Source organism: Lithobates pipiens, unplaced genomic scaffold (genome assembly GCF_037356315.1).
Source record: "Lithobates pipiens isolate NorthernLeopardFrog02 unplaced genomic scaffold, aLitPip1_a1.2 Scaffold_30, whole genome shotgun sequence".
Lineage (NCBI taxonomy): Eukaryota > Metazoa > Chordata > Amphibia > Anura > Ranidae > Lithobates > Lithobates pipiens.
In genome coordinates this window covers 104,276,751-104,294,719 of record NW_027507791.1, presented here as the reverse complement: position 1 = coordinate 104,294,719, position 17,969 = coordinate 104,276,751, and the positions used below count along the sequence as shown (strand labels likewise).

The 17,969-nt window shown below is 43.4% G+C and overlaps 1 protein-coding gene and 1 pseudogene across 1 annotated transcript in view; both read right to left on the bottom strand.

Annotated features, from left to right (window-relative positions):
- GALNT16 (polypeptide N-acetylgalactosaminyltransferase 16) overlaps positions 1–17,969 on the bottom strand; it is a 286,276-nt gene that overhangs the window by 194,859 nt on the left and 73,448 nt on the right. The gene's annotated exons all lie outside the window — the stretch shown is intronic.
- Positions 6,755–6,847, bottom strand: LOC143950491 (U6 spliceosomal RNA; annotated as a pseudogene).

Genomic DNA, 17,969 nt, shown 5'->3' with positions numbered 1-17,969 from the left:
TCATTTCTTTAGAAAGCAACCAGTGTCTGAGAAACAAAGTCTGGTCCTTGTTGTATTACAGGGGTGCCCAACCAGTGGCTTCGGGGGCTACACGTGGCCCACGGAGCCCTCTGATGTGGCCCATGACCTCCTGCTCTAGAATAGCGGGTCGGCAAGCCCAGACTGCGGGTTGCCAACCCTCTATCCCAGAACATCAATGTTGTGAATGAAGCCAGCAGTAGAGGAAGCAAGCAGCTGCGGAGCAGAGCCACATAAGCCGATGTATAGCACTTGCTCCTGTCCCAAGCAGTGTGATACCAAATGCACTGCACCTGGAACAGCAACACCCAGCGATACCTGAATGTAAGACTGTTCTTAAGGCTGGGTTCACACCATTGCTAATTGGATGTTTTTTTCTCCACCTTCCAATTCTCATCAAAGGAATTTGGGACCGGCTATCTATGGAGCTGGGTGACACATCTCCGTGGCAGCTGTGAAGTGGCTTGCACAGGGGTCCTGTGCATCTTTGGCACCATTTCAGGGCCGAATTCAGGCAAAGATTCAGCCCTGATTCATCCCTGAAATGGAGAACAGGGATGCAACTTCTACAGTGTGAACCCAGCCTCAAGGTAAGTTTATTACTAAATTCACAGTGTATATATAGGCATATCTGCTCTGCAGTGGTTACTGGGCTGCTTTGAAACTGATCCAGAGGTGCAGCGCAGTGCACTTGTGGGTTTCCTGCTCTGAGCCATAGACTTCTGTTATTACCTGCAGTTTTGGTGAGCTTTCAGAAAGTGCACCACACCAGCAGGATATAGTAGAAGTCTATGGTAAAGTGCAGCTAACCCGCAGGAAAGCTACAGGTGCACTGCACTGCATCCATAGCGTGGGTAAACCTCAGTGCATCAGTGTGCAAGCAGCCTTAGGCCACTTTCACACGATCAGCCTGACCCAATCGGACTCTCTGGTCACCTCTATAACGGACTTGTGCCTACCTCAAATTCGATTCACTAAAAAAACAGACGGGGATTGGTCACCTTTCGTCTAGGTGGATCGGATCAGAGGGCCATAGAGTAGAGTGGGCTGTGTGCATGTCCGCTCTGCATATACAGAGTAGACACAGACCTGTTAGCCGCCCGCCCCGCTCATTGTGGCCCATGATCGGTTACCAAGTCGCTTAAGTGGCCCTCGCTGTTCAAAAAGGTTGGGCAGCCCTGTATGATATAGAGAAGGGCTCTAGATTTCTGTTTGTTAGCTAGCATTGGTCTTTCTGCAGAGGCCACTACTGGGATAAATGTATAGCTCTGCAATCTGTAAAGCTTAAGCTTCATGGTCATTGGAGAGCTCTAACTCTGTCTCAGCAAGTGGTGTGTCAGAGGACAGGCTCTTCTACTTTGTCTTCTACTGTGGTTGCTTTCTAATGAAAATTAACTGCAAGACTTTGAATACCTTTTGTTTTAATGCACCTGAAAAACAATACTCTAAGTTAATTTAAACTGAAAGTTCAATTGGGCTTTAACTGCTTGCCAACCATGCTATAGCCGAATAACATGTATAGCGCGGCCGACTAAGTCTAGGAGGCCATCATAGAAGGCCATGAGCATGCCTGTCATGTCCACTGCAGGGAGTGGGCAGTGCGTTCTGTGATCACAGTGTCTGGAGGACACCGTGATCTCAGATTTAAGTAAAGAGCCACATGATCAGTCACATGATCAACTGTGTCCAATCACAGATGTAAACAGAAGCTAGTTATCGGCACTTCTTTCCTCACGTTGATAACATGAGGAGAGGTGAAGAGAGACAATAACTGCCTTCGTAAAAGAAACAAGTACACTGTTAATCAGGGCACTGATTATCAGTGTCCTGTATTGGGTAGTTTGTTCAGCAACTACACACCCTCAACCAATCACAGCCTGCCTCTGGCACACACTCCCTCCCAATCACAGCCTGCCTCTGGCACACACTCCCTCCCAATCACAGCCTGCCTCTGGCACACACTCCCTCCCAATTACAGCTTGCCTTTTGAACAAGCTCTCTGCTCAACCACAGGCTGCATCTTGCCTGAGGCTGAACAGACTATGGAATACAGGTACCCTTAGTCTCTGCACAGTGTCCTGTAACCCCGCCTCCCTATCAGGAGGAAGATCTGCATGGTCACATGACAGAATTTTTTTTAAACTTGTATAAAAAGGCTCATTTCTGGAACTATGCAAATATTGCCTGCATAGGTATAATTGTATTAGAAAGTTTCTCTAACATTGTATGTTCACAACAACTTCTTGCCTGGAAAAAGTATTTTAAAAAGTACATAGCAAATTAAAAGCAAACTCACAACAGGTATCCTTAGTCCTGAATGGTTGGAACAGAACTTGGGGACTTCTTTTAGGGATCTTCTGGCCCCTAGCAGGAAGATCTCTGACCGCCCCCCAGTTTGAATGTGACAGACCAAGTAATCATTAAAGCGGGAGTCCGCCGGGAGTCTGCCGTTTTTTTTTTTTTTTTTTAAAAGCCAGCAGCTACAAATACTGCAGCTGCTGACTTTTAAAATAATGACACTTACCCGCCCAGCGCGCCCGCGATGTCGGCACCCGAAGCCGATCTCTCGATCGTCTCTCGGGTGCTGCCGCCGCCATCTTGGGTATGGGAATCAGGAAGTGGAGCCTTTCGGCTTCATTTCCCGGTTCCCTACTGCGCATGCGCGAGTCGCGCTGCGCAATAAGGATGGTCCCCGCTGTCTCTGGGATCCATGTATTTCCCAGCAGGCAGCGGGGGACCTTCGGAAAGGGGCGTAGATTCATGCGGAAAGGGGCGTACCTTCTGCAGAATCTACGCCCGAAGTGGGTGCAGATACCAGTGCTGTACAGGTACCTGCACCCCCCTCCCCCCTGAAAGGTGCCAATTGTGGTGCCGGAGGGGGGAGGGTTCCAATGAGCGGAAGGTCCACTTTAGCACAAGCCAAAAGATTTTCCTTCAGGATTTGGTAGAAAACTCTCTGATGACAATGGTAGCTTGCATATAATGCAGAGCAGAACTTGACACACTTGGGCACGAGAAGATGTCCCACCAGATTCCAGGCATTATCATTTCAGGGTGTTAGTCATATTACGTTGTGTGAGTTTTGGGTGAAAACATTTATAACAAACAGAATATGTTGATAACTAATTTGTTTAATCAACACCACCAGGCATTATACCAACTACATGCACATTTTCATTTGGATTGGAAGTTATAACGTGGAAATAGAATTTCAGAGAAGTGTATTTTTCGGTTCCTTTTGGTCTCTCACCATAACCTGAATGGTTATACTGTATCGGTCTCGGGAAACAATGGTTGCTTAGCTACAATAAAAATAATTTTTTTTATGTGTGAAAGGCTTTTATTCTATTTACTATCTTCTGTGGCATACTTTTTCTTTTTTATTCGATGTATTGTCTTATGTATGTGTAGAGTATCTATGGTTACTCAGTCAGCAGCTCCATTGATTCTCCAACCGATCACAACTATTACCTTTACAAGCTAGAGCTTGTTCATAGCTGCATAGGGTATTTTCGATTCTTTACAACATGAAACAAATTGAGACATTCACCTGTAACAAGGTGATAACAGAGACCAAAATATATTGGAGAATATGGTAAAATGAAATGATTGATGGTTTTCTACATTACAAAGTGTTTTAACACAACATTGTTTATGCTGGAAAAAATGGAAAATAATAAACTCAGTATAATGAAGAGTTTAGAATTGTGGTATGGAGTAGGTCTCGAGAAAGGTCCCATTCTTTTTGGTATGATAAACACACAAGAGAAAACCTAGATGTAGGGATGTTCTCTTTTGGCTGATCCAGTATGGTACTGGTAGATCATGGTAGCGCTGCCCTGTAAAATGCAGGGCATCAGGGCATGAGTTTAGGAATGCCTAGTGAAAGACAGTTATCCCGCTTGAAGGTCTGTTTTAATTGTTTATTGTAATGTCAAAAACAGCCATGTTTTGGGTAACTGGACAACCCACTTTGTTAGGGCTTGATTAATATTATGTAAAGGTATTGGGGAGAAAAGATCTTAGCAACCTTGATTAGTGTTGGATTATGGCTGAGCATGACCTGATGGCAGTGAGAGCAGCTAATTTGATTCAGCTTGGTGCCATTGCAATATCTCTTTTAATTTACCGTTCTCTGAGGGTCCATTTATATGTATTTATGTTGCAGTATAAAACCAATCCTCAGTGCCAATTGGTACTTAAATATGTTGACTGCATTTGTTTTAATTTTAAGGCACTTTACAAAATAAATTTGAGTAAGAAAAAAAAAGGGAGCCGTGTAATGCACCAAATGGAGTACCACACTGTCTCCTACCGCAGTCGGGAACAGACAGTTGCCGGACAGCTAAAGGACTCTGGCATATGTCTGTTCCTATGTGAATAGAGCCTAAGGCTGGTCATACATTATACAATTCTCTTGTACAATTTTACTTTAGATTTACCAAAACCATATAATATGGGGTCAAACCGAAACACTTTCAATTTGTATGCAATCAGGCAGGCCCTATGCACTAAATAGTGGAAGGTAAATCTAAAGAAAATTGAATAAGAAATGTGTATAATGTTTAATAGGATCAGTTAACCCTGCAAAGTGCACAGGTCAAAACTTCAATTCTGGGGGGGACCCTTTAAGTGGTATATTTAACAGATCGAAAGGGAGCGTATAATAAAAGTTCATTGTTATGGTTTACACTTTAAAGTGGTTGTAACCCTAAAAAATAAAAATAAATAAATGGACCCTGTTCCTTTAAAGTATGAATTAAAGCACAGTGCTTGTGCTGTGTAATTTGGCCCTTTGTATCATTATTATTATTATTATTATTATTATTATACAGGTTTTATATAGCGCCAACAGTTTGCGCAGCTCTTAACAAAATGAAGGCAGACATTACAGTTACATTACAATTTGGTACAAGAGGAATCAGAGGGCCCTGCTCGTTAGAGCTTACATCTAAAATACCTGGGTGATCCTTCTTGGTGCTGCCCTCCCCTCTGTAAACTGACCGCGTTTTTAATGGCTTCTGAGCCCCTGATACAGTAGTCAGTTTAAGTGCCTCCTTCATCCCACCGCTCTCCTCTCTCCTCCTGACTGATGTCAGCAAGGGATTCTCAGCCCCTCCTGCTGTACTGCTCAGATCAGGAAAGGAGAGCGACGGGCAGTCATGTGAGTGACGAGAGGTGTTCTGAAATGAGGTATACAGCAACATATTTTCTATATAGAACATACACTGAGGCACATAACAACATTGAACAGAGGGGAATCTATAAAGATCACAAAGTGGCTTTACAACCACTTTAAGCATTTCAGAATAGGCGGCACACTATCACCACCGAGTTGGGGTGTGTTTCGTTTTGGGTCAGATCCTGGCTGTTCTGTTTACTATGGCCTCAAACATAAGGCCATGTCAAATTGCTGGAAATGTTTTGACATTATAACAAAATCTGATGTCAATCATAAGGCTCTCCACCAATCACAGGTAAGCAGCCATTCTTATTGTTTAAAAACTGAAGTATGTGGGTTGCCTGGAGTTCATTTTTTAAGAGTCAGAGTTGAAATTTTTAGGTGTTTATATAACAGATATTTATATGTACAGTTTAATTTTTTTAATTACTTTTGGCTGGTTTTGGCTGGATCAAAGATCCGACAACCTTTCTGGAGCCCAGGTGTTGAAAGCAGAGAAAGAAGCTTTGGCATATACCAGACAGGAAACAGAGGGCACAGACATTGGATGCCAGGCTTTGGCAACACAGCCTCATTTTGAAGCCAGTTAATGAATGGGGTCACACATAGTTATAACTTGCATAGGGACCCCAATTACTTCCAGTTTGGGAAAAGGCACAGCAACATAGCCTCCACCCTTCCTCGTGGGCTAATGGTTACAATCAGCTGTAGGTTTCATGAAGTTGCATCCCCACTTCACAAAGCCCTTTCTATTTTTGGCCCCAAATTACAAATTTACTACCAAACCAAAACGTACAAATGTTTACCCTACATACATCATTCTTGGCCACTTAACTTGGATAAGAGGTTCTGTATGTCAGGAAAAACAAGTGACCCCTTGTTTTGAAATGTAGGTCAGGACTCTTACCTAAAATATATAAACTGTAAATAGTATTACTTGGCACCACCATTTATAGTACTCATTAACCATTTCAAAGGTTCCATAGAAATAGAAACACTTTAATTCCTTTACCAGCTGTTTATTGGTAGGTTCTGCTGAAATATTCAGTTATTGCATGCTTTATATGAGGAATTGGTGTATGCTTAGGTGCATGTTACGAGAAGATTTAACCTTTCTGTTATCAGATAGATCATTTACTAACATTTTGTTTAAACAGTTTACAATAAAAATAAACCTTATGGCAGTAAGCTGCACAAATTTAAAAAAATCCTCGTACAGAAAAATAGGGACATTATAGTTACATTTAGCATAGAACAGTTACATTTGTCCCCTTGCTATTTGGTCATCTGCAATATATATTGGTTATTGGTGAATAACATCGGAACCAGCTAAAGAACCAAAAAAATATAAATTTGGCTTTAATTGAAAGCAGAAGATATCACAGTTCAATGTAAAGTTATCTGAAGAGGCTAACCACGACTATAACACTGTATACTGCTAAACAATGCCATAATGTAATAGATAGCCAAACAATAATAAGTAGTGAGATGAAAAAAGAACGGGGCATAATATTCACTAGAAATATGGAATCAGGTGAAGCACAAAAAAGACCAAAAAATATGGAACACTTCACAAATTTGCGTGTCAATTTGCTAATCGTCTCTGTACCATTCCAATTTAAGTATACGTGCTGCCGAAGCAAGCACCATTTACTAACATTTAAATGCAAACTGATGCACATGGCTGACTTTATTATATACTAGACTAGTAAGGTTATATGCAATCTGCAGTAAGCCACAACAGTCAGGTTTTCATTTACTGTAGGCATATTACGGTAGTAAAAGATGAATTCCAGGGCGCATGCGCGGCGCGGAGCAAGTAGGAGGCTACACCTAGGAGCTCCGGGGACGACGGAGGATCTAAGCACTCCCCAGGACGATTCTGAACACCGATCTTAACACAAAGTGCCTCTCCCTCCTGTGGGACCATTTGTGCATGCCGACATCCAAGAAAGGCAAGCGGAAAACCGCCCAACGATCCCTTACTAACTATCTTTTGAGAGTTGCTGAGTGGCCGGAGATGTCCCAAGATGGCGCCCAGGCCTACACAGACGCGGAGGCCTCGCGGTCGGCGGGCTCTCCTACAGGTACCAGGGACGCCCCCTTGACAAAAGCAGACTTGGAAGACAGTCTGGCCAGCATGTACGACAGATTGGCCAGGAAATTCCAGGCGGAATTACACAAATCTACTAGCACACTGTCGCAGGAGCTAGCGTCCCTGGGAGGTAGGACAGACCGCCTAGAAGTCAAGCATGACGAACTGCACTTGGCCTACACAGATCTCTGGAGAGACCATGAGGCGCTGGAGGACACGGTTGTCCAGCTCCAGAATCACTTAGAAGACCTGGACAACTGCAACCGAAGGAATAATGTGCAGGTGCGGGGGGTCCCCGAAACGGTGACCGACCTTTCGGCTGCGATTACTAAGCTGTTCCAGCAGCTTCTACCAGACCGCCCCGGGGATTCCTTTATTTGCGACCGCTTGCATAGGGCACTGAGACCCAAACCTCCCCCGGAGAAACCCCCCCGGGACATTGTTTTGTGCCTCAAGGATTTCCTTGTGAAAGAAGATATTCTCAGGGCTTCCCGCACCACACCTCGCATTCAATTAGATGGGGCCCCGATTCAAATTTTCCCAGATATAGCCCCTGCAACGCTGGACAAAAGAAGAAAGATGCGAGAAGTCACCTCGGCCTTACAAACAGCGCAGATACGCTATCGCTGGGGCTTCCCATTTAAATTGATCATACTGCACAATGGGGCCGCTCACATCGCTACTACAGTCGCGGAAGGTAGGGAGATCTTGGTGCGGCTGGGCCTGCAAGAACGACAGCAAACACCGAGACACCCCCAACCCCTCGCCCGTCTCCCATTTGGGCCACCCCATCGCCTCAGAGGGATAGACGTTCCCGTAGACTACAACCGCTGCCTGAAATTTGACCATACATCAATGTATACGGGGCCCATTTCAATGTCAGAGCAATGACAGCAGGTTATTAGAGATTACCATTAGGACTAGAACCGGAGACATTCCCCCTTTTTATGACTGGTGGGAGCCCCCTCTTCTACTACGCTGAATGGATATGGCTATGTTCACTACCTTGATTCTCCCAGTCCCCAGGGAGGATTTTTATTTTTATTTTTCCTGGTACTCTTTTTCTATTCTTTTTTGGACTCGCCTCACTTCCCCCCCTCCAAACTTGCCCACCACTCTCCACCTTATCCCCTTTTCAGATTCTCAACTCTAGCTTCCCCATTGGACTGGGGCTCTTTTATTTTTGTTTTTCTCACTTTTGTTTTTGACTGGCACTATTTGGCAGAGGGTCATACCCTCTTGGACCTTTTTCACCAAACACCTCTGTGGTGGGGTGTGAGTGGAGCAAGTGGAAGTAAAGGCCGGAAGGCCTATTTGGTTACACCTTTTTTGTCGGGATGGATTTTCCGTCTCGACCCCATAGAGTTATAAGTTTTGTTACCTTATGGTTTTTTTGTTATTTTTGTTCTCATGCTGACTTTACTGCTAGACGTCTTATAGGTTTGAATGTACTGCCTATTATTAACCCTTATTGTTATGGGCTCTTTGGCTGGGATCGGGGGCCGGATGGGCCACTCCCGGCTGGGGGTGCTGGTAGCTCCTCTGGCGTTGGACTCTGGTGTGCGATTCCGAACTCCTTTCAGATAACTTTCAGTTGTGCTTTTATACTAACTAGACATTATGGGTCTGCAGGTTATCTCCCATAATGTGAGAGGTCTAAATTCCCCCCAGAAGCGGAGGAAGGCCTTTCGCTGTTATAAACGAATGGGGGTTGACATTATTCTATTACAAGAGACCCATTTCTCTTCGGTGGCCTGCCCAAAATTTTTTGATAAATCTTATAGACTACACTATTGCACCACGTTTGAGTCCAGGGCCAGGGGAGTTGCGGTGTTTATCCGTAACTCTGTCCAGTTTGAACCTTCCCATATCTACAAGGATCCTGGTAGTAGATTTATTATTGTGCAGGGAATGTTACAGGGCAAAGCGGTAACTATTTTGCTTATTTGTACGCGCCAAATACAGCGCAAGGGGCTTTCTATAGTGCATTTTTACGCACGTTAGATAGATACATCTCCCCCCATTTGATCGTGGGTGGGGATTTTAATCTAGTGGTAAGCCCATCCCTGGACAGGAGCAAACCGTCACACAGTGCTAAAGCGTTCCCCAAATTTCTTACCAAATCTTTTGATAAATTGCAACTCATTGACACCTGGAGGGCATTGAACATTGGCGCAAAGGAATATACACATTACTCCCATCCACACGATAGCTACGCAAGACTTGATTACGTTTTTGCCTCACCTATTTTACTAGCTAACTCAGCTCTGGCGACCATCCACCCGTGCCCCTGGTCGGATCACCAAATGGTGGCCTTTCACACTTCCCATGTCGGCCTTTCCCCCGCAGTCGCCTCATGGAGGTTGAACGACTCTTTATTAACAGACCCTGAAACATACACCCGCATAGCAAGTCACCTAGATTATTATTTTAATATTAATGATATAGATAACATCTCCCCTCAAGTTCTCTGGACCGCCCATAAGGCAGTACTCCGTGGCCATCTGATTGAGATCGCAGTCACTAAAAAAAAACAGAAACTCCAAAAGATTCAAACACTCACCCAGGACTTACGCACCCTATATCAGGCCCACGCTAGTACACACCCAGCAGATACGCTACTATCAATCAACCAAAAAAGGGCTGAATTGGACACTATACTCTCAGAACATACGGAAAAATCATTGCGTTGGTCCAAAGCCAAGTTCCTCTTGCATAGCAATACAGCCTCGGGCATGTTCTCCCGCAAACTTCACCAATCATTACAACCTGCACACGTCTATAAATTGAGAAACAATTCCGGCCACCTGGTTACCCACCCTGGCGAGGTTCTGAACATTTTTAAATCCTTTTATCAAAATTTATTATCCCCCCCCCTCGCAGCCTACACCTCGTACTGCTGACCAGTGGTTGTCTTCTTTACCCCTCCCTTCCCTCTCGGAATCTCAGCTGGCCACCTTAAATGCCCCCTGTACCGACCTAGAGGTTATGGCCACCATTAAGTCACTTAAATCTTCGACCGCACCCGGCCCCTACCCCAAAACTATAGACCTATTTCGGTTTTGAATAACGACATTAAAATTTTAGGGAAAATATTAGCGAACAGATTGGCCCCCATCATTGGTACCCTTGTAGGCCCAGAACAAACGGGTTTTATCCCTGATAGGCAAATTACAGATAATATTAGATTGGCCACAAATATAATCCAAGATGCAAAACTTTTCTCTCGCAAAGTCCTGATTTTGGGGTTAGATATTCACAAAGCATTTGATAGTATTCTCTGGCCATATTTAGATTTGATTCTGACTAAGTTTGGTTTCGCAGGTGAATTTGTGAATGGGTTTAAGGCACTGTATCATAGCCCCCAGACTAGGATAAGGCTACCTGGCTGCTCTTCGGATTATTTTCCGGTGGGCAGGGGTACCCATCAAGGGTGTCCCCTATCCCCTCTGATATTCGCCCTGGCCTTGGAGCCCTTGGCAAGGGCGGTCGTGGCTAGTCCGGATGTCGGAGGGTATATAAAAGAGGAGGGGGAGTATAAGATAAGCCTCTATGCGGATGATGTCCTCATGTTCTTGCCCAATCCGGTGATGCCGATACCTAACCTTCTAGGGATCCTTCGCTCCTTCCAGGGGTTCTCTGGGCTGGGGGTCAACCTAACCAAATGTTCTGCCCTACCAGTTAATTTCACCCCTCTTGAGATAGATAACCTACAAAACTCATTAGGAATCTCCATGTCTAATCGCACATTACAATACCTCGGAATTCAATTGGCCCCTTCCCTGGAAGACATATATTGGGCTAATTACCCCCCCCCCGCCTTTATTGCAGTCAGAAGATGGCTGAGATTATGGTCAACGTTTCGGATACCTTTAATGGGTAGAGTGGTAGCCATCAAGATGTCTATTTTGCCAAAATTATTGTATTTTTTCAGAGCTCTCCCTCTATATGTCCCCCGCCAATCCCTCACTACACTTCAGAGGAACATTAACACTTTTATTTGGCAAAACAAGAGGCCAAGGTTTGGGAAGCCCATGCTGCATCGCCCTATGCCACAGGGGGGCCTAGGATTGCCCGATATATGGTTATATTATCTGGCGGCTAGATTGGCTCAGATGGCACAATGGCATGCCCCCACAGGTGGGGTGCCCTGGCTCAAATTTGAAACTCAATCCATACGCCCGTACTTTCTCCCGGGCCTCTTGTGGCAGGAGGGACTGAAGCCGGGAGATCTGGCTCCTCTTAATACCATTGTCAGCCGTTCTTATTATCTATGGTCTCTTTATCGTCTCAAATTTAAATTAAGCCCTGATAGGCCCCGGATGGCTTCGTTTCTAGGCGATAGGAGATTCCCTCTGGCTTTTGAATCTCCTGGCGCCTTCAGATGGTGGGTCTAGAACTCATTGGTCACATTGCGGGATCTGCATGACAACACTGTCAACTTTATCTCTTTCTCACAGCTTCGTGCACGATATGAGATACCGAATGGGGAGTTTTATAAATTTCTTCAAATTCGCCATTTTTTTCACACACACTATAGGACCCCCCAGGTTCCAGTCTGTGCACAGTTTGAATCTATATGTTATCGCCACTCAAGGGATAGAGGTATTATCTCTACCTTGTACAAATACCTTATTGAAACCCAACAACCAGGGAAGTCCAGGGCTATGATCTTGTGGGAAACGGATCTGGCCACGGAGTTCTCGGATGAGGAATGGCGAGCTATGTTTCAGAATATGCATAGATGTTCCAAATCAATGGCTATAAAAGACACTGTGGTGAAACTGCATACACATTGGTACCTAACCCCCACTAGAGTTCATAAGTTTTATCCATCAGTCCCTGACCTCTGTTTCAGAGGTTGCCCGACGGCGGGCACATTGATGCATACCTTTTGGAGCTGCCCCCTACATCTGGGACCAGGTCGCTACCACAGTGACCACCATTCTGGGATATAGGATTGATCTCACGGCCACACACTGCCTATTATTTGCACCGATCCCAGGGATTCCGCTAACTGACCAGAGGTTGCTCCATACCCTATTCTGTGCCATTCATTGGACGGTAGCCCTACACTGGCGTACACACTTGCTTCCCTGGGCACAAGTTCTCCATAGGATGGATTCTATCCGCCTTATGGAGCGCATCCATCATACTATTATGGATACTATGCACAGGCATACTGCTAAATGGGCCAAGTGGCCTACCAACAATGAGCCTGCTGGAGTGGGGCCTCTACCCGGTCCCCCGCCGGAGGTTGTTTAAGATCTAGATGGAGTTGGCCTCCAACAGGGTTGAGCTTGGTCTTCTCTCTTCACCGCTTCGGCCTCTGAATATACACTGCCAGTTGGAGAGGACCACCTGTACGCACTGAGCTGTATTCAGACGAGTTATCGAAGTGCAGAAAAACGTTCCGAACAGGTTCCTACATGTATAGTCAGCGTTTTAGTTTAACATTTGTTTCAAGTTAAGTTAATCTGATGCGGATAACCCGGCTATTTGTGACTGGTATCCCGTAATACGACTAGCCAGAGCTAGTCAGGTAGGATCTATAACGGGTTTTCCTTTTGTTCTATTTTTGGTTTTTTTTTTCCTCACGATGCTGGATAATTTTCTTTTGTTTCTTCTATTCTGAATATAAATGGAATGTACCAGAATGTTAACCTATACTACAGCATTGTATCTGCTTTTGTGATTACCAATAAAAAAAAAAACGTTTGTATTAAAAAAAAAAAAGATGAATTCCAATTGAATCCTATGAGTTCTATACTTCTTGTTAAAGGGTTCTATTATCTATGTAATTCAAATAATGAGATATAAAACTTTGAAAACACCCTTTTTCAAAACTTTTAATTTGAGTCATTGTGCAAATAAAATAAAATGTTACAGATTATGTCAGTATCTCATATAAAGATTACCACAGCAGGTCACATACCTTACACATATAAAGAGAAAAAAGAAGATGAAGATGTACGTAAGGTGGCAGATGTTCGGGAGCACGCCGTGAACGGTAGTTGAAAACACAGTTTTAAAAATGAGGCTATAGCATTATGTTGCTAATCAAGGGCATTCAGAAATTTGGGTTTCCAAAAATTTCTTGACATGACTTTCTACATCAAAGTGGCTGTCATTAATTTATTATGACATTCTGTGATGTAGAGGTGCTCCAGACAAGCAGGATATGGGGAAAAAAGAGGGACAGGAAGCCAAGAGAGAGAGCCCTTTGATTGTAATGGAACATTTTAAAAGGTTTGAGATTGTAGAGTAGCAAAATGAAATGTATGCGTATACTCACATCTGTGGGGTTGCTAGAAATCCATCTAAGGGTTAAGCAACATAATAATGAGATGTGGATTTATGACTGTCTGCACACACAATGTGTTGGAATGTTGCACTCAATGCTTGTCAGGTTTACAGGGTGATCCTACACTCTGTAAGGCAGATTTTTGTATACAATGGTATGGAGGATCAGGCCCCAAAAGGAACCAGTGATGTCAGCAGAATAGCCTGAATGGAAAGAATATACCAAGTGTAACCTTCAAAAAGGTAGGTTGTTTGGTCATAAAAGAAGGTCAACATGTTTTATGGCTCCTTTGTGGCCACTTCATCAGAACTCAAGTGTGCAACACACTTTAAGTGAGTGGAAGTATTGCATGCTCATTCAGCTGGCAGTGTTGTTGACCATCAAAGAAATGCATTAACTAACACATTACCACTAAAACAATTCTTTTTAAAAAACAAATATTGCACTGATACGTGTACCTTGGAAGTTCATAGAAAAATCCGTAGATCTTTGTGTTCAGCTCATGATGAATATGGGCAAACACAAAAGTGTTGCGTTTATAATTTTGCTCAGTGTATATATCTGGTTATATTAGTAGAAGCGGACCTACATGCAAACATATGCATTGGGTCAGGTGAATCTGAATACATTAGGATTTGGGTGGATATATGTAGGCAGACGCTCATCCAGTTACATCCAGCCACCCATAAGGATACACTGCAATCTATTTTTTATCCAATGTAAAGACAGGTCAACACTGACTGAACACTTGTGTGAAAGGGGCCTTACTCACAGGAAGTGGTCTCCACTGACTTCCGATGACAATGCCACACTTACCAGTGCTGTTGAGTTGACAATGCTGCAAATCATATTATTTGCCAGGGACTGATACAGGAGAAGCTGAGGATGGTGCTGATAGCTCCACTAAAATCTTCACCATCTCAAATGCCTATCGCTATCCTAGGCACATGCTAGTACAGTAATTAATTTTTAGTCAATAATTGTTTCTAGTGGTAATATGCTGGGTTAGTGTGCCTTTTCTTTTTTTTTTATATCCCCCCTGCTTGTAATGACCAGGGGCTTGGGTGATCCTAAGAACAGAGAGGCATGGCACAACTCTAAAGGGAATCTTTTATAAGCAGGAAAAACATGGAAAACAGCAATGAGTCTTCGTACAACACTTTGCCACCTTTATTAAAACGTTCATCAGGTTAACAAAAAATGCAGTATCTGTTTTGGACACAAGAGTTTACTTTTCTTAAAAGCAAAGCAGCCTGCTCTAAGGTCCCCATTAACCACAGCTGTCTTGGGCATTCAGTTATGGGTTTCCCTTTGTAGCATTCCAAAAATGACAGATAATTCAGAATTAGAGACCACAGCAGCGTTTTCAATTTTCTCATAATGATGGGAGAAGGGAAAGTGTGTGTTTAATGGGGTAACTGATTTTCCCACTACAGTTGATGGGTGAAGCCAACTCTCCCTATTCAGTAGGTCACACTATCCATAAATTCTTTGTGGAGAAGTATGGCAGTGAGGTCCGTTTCAGATATGGCACCTCATCCCCAAGTGTTTAGAAAAAAAGGGGGTAATTGGGAAGAAGGGGGATTATTGCGGTGCCTAGGTTAGTAATGAACAAGAAAATGTATTAAAAGACAAATTTATTCACAAAGAAAAATATAAAAAATAAAAAAAATAAAAAAATACAAAATCACAGTAGTTATCAGAGAAATTGATGCAATTATAGACGATCAAAAGCACATCCAATAACAAACATGGGGCCAAGATGTTCTAAGCCTTGGTGTGCTGATAGGTCAAATCCTCCCTACATGTTTCGCTGTACAAATGGCTTCGTCAGGGGAAATGAGATGAGACCACCATAAGAGGATAAATTCTCCAAAACCAGTACGAGAGGGGCAGGCACGGCATAGACCCCAAATAGCAGGACCACCTTAGTGCAACTGTAGGGGGCAGTCCAATAAAAGCAAAAACTAGTATGAAGTACGAAGGCGCCAATAAATGACTGAACAATGGTGAGGTTGAAATCCAAAATGGTTGGTCCTAAAGTAAACAATGGTACGTACAGACAAAGCTTTAAAGTTCACAAATATACCTAATAGGGGCAATTAGAGACGCATGCATCCCCTAATAGGAGCAACGCTCTTGGTAATAGACCAAATGAGGAAATTGAAAGCTCAACTTCAATACAAAGCAGGAAACCTATTTGTAAACCGACTGACAGAAAGGCGCCTTCGTGGAACCATCCATAACTTCACTACCAATAAAGGGTCCCTTTATAGTGCAGATTGTTCTATTTATATCACATCTACACCCAAAATAGCCCTGAAATGTGACTGGAAACCTTTTTCTGAAGTAGAAACAGGCTTCTTCAAAAGGGCACCCAGAGTCCATAACAGACACCTCTAATCCTATGCTGGGTTTAATCTAGTGTCAGGATAATGGCGGCAGTCATGTGACCACTCTGTTGACAAAGCAAAAAAGGGGAAGTGACGTAGCTCTCACATGACCACTTCATTACTTCCAATGCAGTGAACCCGACAGGCTAAGTGACCATTAAGGGTTAAGTCTAGCATGGCATCACCCCTTGGCAATGAGCAGGGGCTGCCTGTCTGCATCACAAACACAGGAGGAAAGGTAGCAGCAAAAGACTTGCGCTTGAAATCCTGCCTACCTGATTTATATGCAGAACTACACTTTTTTTGTATAGGCCATCAAACAAGAGAAAGGGATGATTAAGTCATGTTTGTTTAACTACCTTGTATTGACTATAGGGTGTGAGTTTTCTTAAAGAGTAACTGCTCTTTTGTTGAGAAACATAACATTTCCCGCTCGGTGATCTATGTACATTTCAGGGATTTGTTTGCAGATTCCTACCTTTTATTATTCTGAAGAAATAGCTGTTTGTTTGCCTCTGTCCATGTGCGGAGTGAATTTGAATAGGAGAGATTTTATAATTATTTATCAGCTGCTGCATTTGCAGTGTTCTAATGGGGAAAGGTGCAGGGTCTCTCCCTTTAGACGTGACTTTTCTTTAGGAGTAGCTCATCAAAAATGAAATTTTTGTTGCCGGGGATGCCTAAATTTGGACTTGTATCTTAGTGCAGACTCCTGGGAAATGCAGTAAGCCAATCACACAAACAGGAAATGACATTTCTTGGAGGCGTTCTGTATACCATCTGTGTACAGAACACCTCCAGTTTACCATATAGCTTTGAATTTCACAGAAGATTTTAGCACTGCAGACTGAAAAGTTTTTAAATAACATTCAATTACAATATGGCTTGTGTAGCAATTGTTTATAATTGCTATATTAATTTCTTTGTATTTTTAAATTCTTTTCCCTACGACATTACATTCTCTACACATGCTTTATAACAATTTATCAATTTTGAAGCTTGGTCCTGCCCCCTCCAATCATTTTTATGTAGGCACTGGCCCACAAGTGTCGTTCTAGTAAATTAAGAACCCTGCTTAGGCTTTAGACCCCTTTCACACTGGGGTGCTTTGCAGGCACTACAGCTCTAAAAATAGCACCTGCAAAGCGCCCTGAAACAGCCGCTGCTGTCTATCCAATGTGAAAGCCCCGAGGGCTCTCGCACTGGAGCGGTGCGCTGGCAGGATGCAAAAAAAAGTCCTGCTAGCAGAATCTTTGGAGCAATGAAGGAGCGGTATATACACCACTCCTAAACCGCACCTGCCCATTGAAATCATTGGGGCAGCACGGCTATACCACTGGCTTAGCGCTGCTGCAGCAGCACTCTGTGGTGGTTTTAACCCTTTCACGGCTGTTTATTTAACTCTTTGTCGGCCCCTAGCGGGGGTTAAAACCGGCCCGCTAGTGGCCAAATAAAACGTTGGTAAAAATAGGGCGGTGCATGCTGGGACATCAGCAGCACAGTGTCCCGGAAGAGAATGCCTGTGGGCTTCACATGCCCACAGGCAAGATGGAAACCGGCAGCAGAAGATTTTACAAATGAGTATCTTTTCGGAAAAACGGCAGCAGGACATTTTAAAAAGGGAACAAGTAAGTGCAACATTTAAATATAGTACTCCTTGTGATTCTCCCCACAAAAAAAAAAAAAGACGGTGGAACCGCACTTTAAAGGACATTTGTCTTTTTATATTTTGAATTGGTGGAAACCTGTTTTTTTTTCCCTCTTTTTAATAAAAGTGGACCATCAAGCCCCAAATCAGAACTTTTGGCATAGTGGGAAGCACTACACTTGAGTTAACAACTTCAAAATATCACAGTTTGTAAATAGTGTATTAGAAGCTGGTCTGAAATCTGTAAGTAATAGATCTGAGGATCGTTAGCTACAATCAACCAGGTATATTAAAGAAGCAGCAATAAAATAACATACCGTATATACTCG